The following is an 8,857-nucleotide window of genomic DNA, read 5'->3' on the forward strand; positions in this document are numbered from 1 at the left end:
TGCCAAGGATTCTGTTACAGTAGCACAAACAGATTAAGACTAGTTGGTTCCATAATGTTGAAAGTGAATGTTGGCTTATATGGATGCTATGTTGTCATCCTCCTATTACAAAACAAATAAAAGGCCAGGCGCGGGGGCTCACGCCTGTAATCCCAACACTTTGGGAGGCTGAGGTGGACATATCACGAGGTCAGGAGATAGAGATCATCCTGGCTAACACAGTGAAACCCCGTTTATACTAAAAATACAAAAAATTAGCCAGGCATGGTGGCATGCACCTGTAGTCCCAACTACTCAGGGGGCTGAAGCAGGAGAATCGCTTGAACCCACGAGGCGGAGGTTGCAGTAAGCTGAGATCATGCCACTGCACTCCAGCCTGGGCGACAGAGCAAGACTCCATCTCAAAAAAAAAAAGAAAAATAAAAAATAAAAACCCTGATAAAATGAGTATTTCCTACTTTGACCAAATCACCTTACCACTTATAACAGTTAAAAATAACATCAAACATTATTTTCACTTCTAAATTATGTATATTACAGAATTAAAAGAGCTTTCATTTCTAAAAGATTTTTAAATTGTGCCTTCCTTTCAATCCAGACACACACACACAAACAAACAAACACACACAGAATGAATGATGGCTAACATTCTAAAAGTTTGAAATTTTTGCATCAAAGTAAATTCAATAGTCGACTTAAAAATCCATCATTCTAAATTAGACCACTTAATTATACTCATTTTCTATTTTTATAGGTTTAGCTTTTGAAACCGGGCAGTACAAAAGAACAATGAAAGGAATGGTATTGATGCTTTCCGAGTTTCATTCCCAACTCTGCATCAAATGCACACAAATAAATGCATCTGTCTGAAACCGTCATACTACCCTGTTCTTTCTCAAGCACTCACCTTGTAGTGAATGAAGCTCTGCAGACAAGAATTATGTGACAGCATGACCTTTATGAAACAGCAGATGCGCCATTATGTTAACAATTGGCAAATCCTAAAACAGCAGCAAACATGTTGATTCGATGTCTGTCATTTCCAAATGCCCCATTTGACAGTTTCCTGGAGTTCAGAGACAAATAATAAGGCATACACCACAATTTTACATTAGAGATTTTACTGTAGCCACCTAGAGGAAGCAATTTACCTAAGGTAGCGAGTTTTGTCTCTTCTCTAGGACTGCCACATAGATGAAATTATTAATAAACAAACAGATTTTGAAGAGGCCACATGGGAATGGATAGACACCTCCCAGGTAAGGTCAGGTAGCAAACTCTACCTACTGCAACCCAGGGTTACTTCTGATTGAGGAGACTGCTTCAGATCCTCAATAGGGAAACACTCCTTTCTGTCTTTTGGGCATATGGCTGAGTTGGTCCCTGAATTGATCTCCTTGCCAAGATGAGGAACAATATCCTCAACTATCAAAACAACTATCTGTCATCTGAAAACACTTCCAGTCAAATATATATATATATATATGTATATATATATTTTTTTTTTTTTTTTGAGGTGGAGTCTCACTCTGTCGCCCAGGCTGGAGTGCAGTGGGAGATCTTGGCCCACTGCAGCCTCTGCCTCCCGGGTTCAAGTGATTCTCCTGTCTCAGCCTCCCAAGTAGCTGGGATTATAGGTACTCACCACCATGCCCGGCTAATTTTTGTATTTTTAGTAGAGATGGGATTTCACCACGTTGGTCAGGCTGGTCTCGAAATCCTGACCTTAAGTGACCCACCCGCCTTGGCCTCCCAAAATCCCGGGATTACAGGTGTGAGCCATCGTGCCTGGCCAGCCAAACATATTGAGTGTAAGACAAGAATCTGTTCACAAAGGACCCTCTGCATTTGGCAGTCCCTGGAGCTATGCACACTGATATGCAAGTTTTCACCTTACTTTAACTCTTCTAGTCCACATAAAAGATTTTAAAACACTGATAGATGTTTTTAAAGCTTTTAAAGCACCTCCACTCAGAGACCACTGCAGAAGGCATGTGTGGTAGTGTTGGCAGTGGTCTTGATGATGACCTCACAGAAAGGTGGGCCTTGGGATAGTGGGCAGCTCAGGCTGACCGCAAACACAGACTTTCTCTTTTGCCACTTTCACCCTGATGTTGAAATGTTTGAGAACTGCAGAGTTCTGTTAACAAGGTAGAAGCTGAGTTTCTATTCAAATTTCCCTCCATTTTAATAAGGTAACTCTAGAATGACTCGAAAAGGCAAAGACCACTGTGGCATCAGGGTTTCAGAAGCATCACTATAAACACCAGTAGACTAGAAGGACAAGCTAGAATTAATGTGGCAAAAATATTCCATTTCCATTGCAGCTAGAATCATGGAGCTGACACTACAATCTTTTTTTAAAAATTGCCATTCACCAGGGCACCTTCAGACAAAGAATATATTACTGCTTCCCATGACTGCTCCAGATACTCATATCTATATAAAACAGGAGCACTTATTTCACACTAGTTGTTCACTCGATCATTATCATCAATAACATAGATTTGTAATCAAGTATAGATAGAAGTGATAAGGAAAGATAGGTGATAGACTGTGTTAATAAAAACACTACTCAACTAACAGCTGAATTCCAGCTATTTCTTGAAATTTCTTTGTTCCTATGAAATATGTAATTCCTCGTTGTGTTAGTCTGTTTTTCACACTGCTGATAAAGATGTACCTGAAAGTGGGCAATTTACAAAAGAAAGAGGTTTATTGGACTTATAGTTCCATATGGCTGGGGAGGCCTCATGATCATGGTGGAAGGTGAAAGGCACGTCTCACATGGTGGCAGACAAGAGAAGAGAGCTTGTGTGGGGAAACTCCCATTTTTATATAACCATCAGATCTCCTGAGACTTATTCACTATCACGAGAACAGCACAGGAAAGACCTGCCCCAATGATTAAATCACCTCCCACAGGTTCCTCCCATGACATGTGAGAATTGTGGGAGTTACAATTCAAGATGAGATTTGAGTGGGGACACACCTAAACCATATCACTCATATTTTAAAAATATCAGAAGAGTTTTCATTAAGCACAAATTAACCCTCTTGGCCCCCACATTCCACACCAGCTCCCTTCTCATTTCTCTGTTCATCTTTACAAAAAAATATGAAAGAATATTTTATACACTCGGCTTCCTCTCTGTTTTGCATTCACATTTCTTGCATTCAGTCCACACTTACCTGGGTTGCATCTCCCCATCTCCACTGAAATGATTCTTGTCTAGATAATCAATAGCTCCAGGTTGCTAAATCAGGGACACATTTGTCGGCATATTGTTCAACTATTTAGAGGCATTTGGAACAAACAGTATTGGTTTCTTGAAACATTCTCTGCTCTAAGATTCAGTGTCACTGAATTCCTTGGCTCTCCTCCTACCCTCTGGCCTCTCCTTCTCAGTTTTCTTTGTTGGCTTCTCCTCCTTTACCAAAATTCCACAGAGAGGGATGTCTTAGCACTCATTCCTGAGACTGCTCACTTTTCCCTAATTCAGGTTGCTTCCAGCACCATCTGTACACTGACTTTCGGACTTATACTTTCAATCTAGGTTGTCTGAGTCCCAGACTTGTACATAAATAGGCAGGTAGATAGATAGATAGAGAATTATAATAGATAGATAAATAGGCTCACACCTCCACTTAGTTGTCTAATAGGCATCTCGAATATAGGAAGTCCAAAGTGGAAGTTTAAAACAAAACTTGCTCATACCATCTAAACCTCGAGATCTGTTTCTCCCTCAGTAAATAGCCCTGTCAATAAAATTCAACCCAGGAAAACCTTCATTTGTACTTACTTACTTCCCTTTGCTTCCCATATTGCACAAACAATGAATCCTATCATGTCACCTCCAAAAATATTTCTCCTTTTTAGGTACTTCTCTCTTTTCCCATTACTACCACCCTAACCAAGCCATCAACACTTCTGATCACTTAAAAAAAAAAGAAAAGGAGAAGAAAAAGCTAAAGACTTATCTTTGCTTCTACTTTTTACTTCCACTGATTCATTTTTTCCAACCAGAAATACGAAATCCTAAAATCACAAATCTAGTCAGGCCCTTCCTTTGTTTGAAATCTGTGTTGCTCTCCATTGCACCTAGAATAAAATCCCAGCTCCTCACGATGGATCAAGATGCTGCCTGGTTGAACCTCTATCTCGTCTGTTGTCACTCTCTTACTACCTGCTAGCCATATTGGCCTCCTTCTGTGCTTTCTATAATATGCCCCAAGACTTTTTCTAAATACTGTGCACCTGATATAAACTTTGCCTGGAATGTTGTATCCACCACCATTTTATAAGAAGTATAACAGTGCATAGTAATTTTACCATGTATCTGTTTATGCATTGCAAATAGACAGTAAGTCCCATAAAGGAAGTAATAATGTCTATCTTGTTCTCACAGTATGGTCATCACCTGTATAGTAGGTACTAGTGTCTGGCACAGCATAACCATTCAATAAATATTCACTTAATTCTTTAATAATTTAATTCAGTTAGCATAATCATTAGAGTATTGAAATTCTATACTAAGCTGAATGCACTTGTCCCATTATTCTTTTTCCTTCTCATATTATGGAATTGAAGTTATTTAATATATGTATTAATGAAGTAGTGAATGAGTAGACTATGAAGGGAAGTGTTCATTCTCCTCTAATTATGTTTTTAAGCAAGGTATAGAATTTCAGATGCTGGATAACTAATGAAAGAGAAAAAAGCCTTACTGAAAAGAATAAGACATTGTGGGAATAAAATCCAATCATCCAGAAGGCTTGAGAAGAGAAATGAATAGATGCTGCAGTTAAATAACTACCACAAGAAAAATAACAAAGAGGGCAATACTGAAGAGCAAATAATTCAATGAGAACAAAGACGTGGACTCAGAGGGTCAAAATTTTTCTCTGACCTATGTGGCACAATAATCTATTACATAGTTAATAGTTTGAAAGACGTTTCCATCAGCCTGGGGCCCTCTCTCCGGTATCGAGACACAGTGATATTTTCTATGTCAAGACCATAGCTCCAGTCCACCAGATTAATGCCAGAAATATGTATACGCAGGGCCTACAAATCTAATGAGTATGTTGGCAGGCCATAATTCTACACAGCTTCAATATCACTGTCCTACCTTAATATCACTGTCCATAATTCTACACAGCTTCAGTATCGCTAGCCTACTCAGAGCCCCTCTCCATGCTTGTTGTGATCTGATTTTATTCCCCCAAAGTTAAATAACAAAATAGGCAAAAGCCTTAAGGTATCAAAAGGAAAATATAGAGAGAATTGGGGTAATTAGTCATGGATTACTATCAACACTAAATTATTATTAACCCCAAATTACCACTACATTGGCTGTTGTCACTTCATGTTCCTGTTTTACCAGTCTGCATATGCAATACTATGACATAATTCCATGGTTTTTCCAATAGTTTCAAAACCAAAATAAAAATAACACAACAACTTCAAAAATTCCAACTGAAAAAATGTTTGTCATTCCAGTGGAATATACCAGTGGTATATTTTCCTGCGGTATTTATAAATTATATATAACTTTCCAGTGGAAAATTTAAAAACATTTATAACTTGCATTGAAAGTATCAGAAAAAAAGATACAGGTTTAATTAATATTGTTTCCTATTATCTCTTAGAAAACAGTCATTTAAAAAGAAAAAGAAAAAGAAAAAACTTGTCAGTCCCTTATGGGACAGCTATAACAGCTCCTCTACAGTTCTGCATTGTTTTCCTTTTTGCTTAGAAAAATATAAATAGAATGTATTCATTCTCAATGAGACTCTGCTAGTGACTACAGTTATTTCATGAAAGAAAACATGAGCCATTTAAGTAAAATATACTATTTTGCATGGACCAGAACAGATTTTAATTTTCTTTATAACATTTGAGTGAGCATTCTTGTGCACAAGGTAGTCTAAAATCCTCAGATATCTTTTTCTTTACTGTTATTAACTTAACAAACATTGAGCTTTGACTCTGGCATTGAGCTGGGTGATAAGAATACAAAAATAAATACTCAGTTGCTACCTTAAGAAGCCCACAGTTCAGTTTCTTTCATTATTTTCAGAGGCAGCAATTATTTATTTAAGTAACTAATCTCATAACATAAAAATATAATTTGTTTCACTAAAATCTCCATACTTTGCATTTTAGTAGTGATTTTTAGAAATAATTCTATATTATCTACCAGAAGAAAATTTTAGCTCAGAAATTCCTAATAAATGTCTTATAAAGCACTAACTCTTCAGCATGTCAATCTTCATGGCAAAGGGGAAAATTATGTATTTAAAAAAGTGAAACATAGTCAAAAGAGTTTCTTGATTTTATAACATCCCAGAGGTTCTACCATGCAAACATGCATTATAAATTTCTTGGCCAGGCACAGTGGCTCAAGCCTGTAATCCCAGCACTTTGGGAGGCCGAGGCGGGCGGATCACCCGAGGCCGGGAGTTCGAGACCAGCCTGACCAACAAGGAGAAAGTCTGTCTCTACTAATAACACAAAATTAGCCTGGCGTGGTGGCGCATGCCGGTAATCCCAGCTACTCGGGAAGCTGAGGCAGGAGAATTGCTTGAACCTGGGAGACAGAGGTTGCAGTGAGCCGAGATCACGCCATTGCACTCCAGCCTGGGCAACAAAAGTGAAACTCTGTCTCAAAAAATAAAATAAAAATAAAAATAACATAAAATAAATTTCTTAACAGGAAAATATATTATCTGGCATTCACTGAGTTTATTTTACAGGAAAACCGCATTTCATGGGGAAAACACAAAGAAATCAAGTCCAATAGAACATATTTATGAAACTCCAGATAAGGTACAATTTAATTGGGTCAGAGATGGGTCAACATGTAATCATGTCTAATTTACCCTATTGACCAATCTACAATTATTAAAGTATCTTAGAATTTACCCTAAAAACTCTTAGCTTACATAAAAAATGACTCTTTACATATAATTTGAGTCTACAAGAGAACCAATATCAACTTAAATAGATGCCTTCCAGCTCTCTTTTTCCTTTAAGAATCCATGTGCCAGACTCCCACTACTGAAGATAAAAATGAGCTATACAGAGAAAGATCAGTGAACAGGGAAAGAGGAATGTTTTGAAAACTGTAAGCTGTTATGCAGAGATAATTTCAATTTTCCAAGAGGATAATGCAAAACCCATTAAGAAAGAACTAGAATATTTTTCTCAATGAATAATCATTTCATAATAATATCATATAAATATCATATGTGAAAATAAAATGATGTGCAGAATTCATTCCTTGTTAGAATATCAGGAAAAGGTCCTGAGGCCCAGGTACCACAGTGTCAGGTTTTTCCCTATAATCTTAGGTAGGTCACTTCATTTCCCTGTGGCTAGACCTTTGCATTCACATAGAAGTCGGATGAATGAGAAAAAGTAAAAGCACTTGAATATCTAGGTTTTCTTTTATAATTTCTGAAGAAAAATTCACCTAAACCAATGGGAAAAAATGAAAACTGCTCTTGATAAATGGAAAATCTCAATAGATATAAACCAAATGTATTTATCTAAAACGTCAACTTTTATCATTAAACACTAATCACAATTAGTTTGGGATTTTAGCATGAACTTAGAAATAGTTCACCTACACATGTTCTGAAAAGACAATCCAATGCACTTTATTCATGGCTAATGTGATAAATGCTCAGCATGTCTAACTGGGGAAAGTATCACAGTGACATCATACAAGTACATTCTGTTTTTATTCAAACGATTGGCAATACCCCCATCACATCAAGTTTTAAAACTAAGTCAAGGGGGAAAGATGGCTGCAGCACAAATATAACCAGACAGAAACCAGATGGAAAAGAGACGTAACGCAGAGCATGACAGCACATTCTTTCTAGCAACACAATTATAAAGGCATCTGTTCTGAAAGTACAGGTTTCCACTGCATTTTTGTTTTACCTGATGGATGAAAGAACAGAAGCATCTTAAATCATGTGAATGACAAAGCTATATATAACATGTTACTTATATGCAGGAGCTGTTAGTTTCATGATGTCATGGACAGCGTTGATTAACAGCATTCTGTCCCAAAGGGTATAACTATAGCCATAAAAATCGTCTTGCAACTAGGTGACTAACTGCTCTAGCTACAAGGCAGAAGGGCAAATCTGAACAGCATCATGATATCCCAGGCCTTGATGGGAGTTGGGGTTGCATAGAGCACAATTTTTCTTAGGTCCTGGCATATTTCTGCCAGTGGCAGAGTGATTTTACTGGCATGAATCAGAAAGCATGTGAGTCATCTGTATAATAAATGAGACAACTTTATTTCATTCAGCTTCTGCTCACTTCATTATAGAAACAAAAAGTAAGGAAAATTTCTGTTTTCTGTCAGGTTTTCCCAAAATGATCAGTCACTGATGGCTCACATGTCCCCATCAGAACTGTATGAGACTATGAAGCCACAGCTTGTATTGCCAGCCACCCAGGCAGGAATGTGGTTGCCAAGCACACTGGCTCCTGCAATGATTTACCACTTCCAAATGTTACATTTGACAACAAATCTAAGAAGTGCAGCTTTCTCAGCTAGAAGCTTCCTGAGTTGGATCTTCTGTCACTGCTGCTTGGCTTTGGTGTCTCCATGAAGGACCAGTTAGTTTTATGCATCTCTGCTTGCCAAAGCTCAATCCCATGACTTAGACTCTGCACTTCAGGTTGCCTTCATCTTTCGTGTTCCACTAACAGACCCAATCAAACCAAAGGTCTGATTGAATTAACTGGTTGAGTTAACTGGCAGCCCAGTTCAAGAAGGAGGTTCGGAAGGGGAGAGCAAACTAAAAAAATGCATTTGTTGAATACAAA

This window comes from Pan paniscus, chromosome 17 (genome assembly GCF_029289425.2).
Source record: "Pan paniscus chromosome 17, NHGRI_mPanPan1-v2.0_pri, whole genome shotgun sequence".
Taxonomy (NCBI): Eukaryota; Metazoa; Chordata; class Mammalia; order Primates; family Hominidae; genus Pan; species Pan paniscus.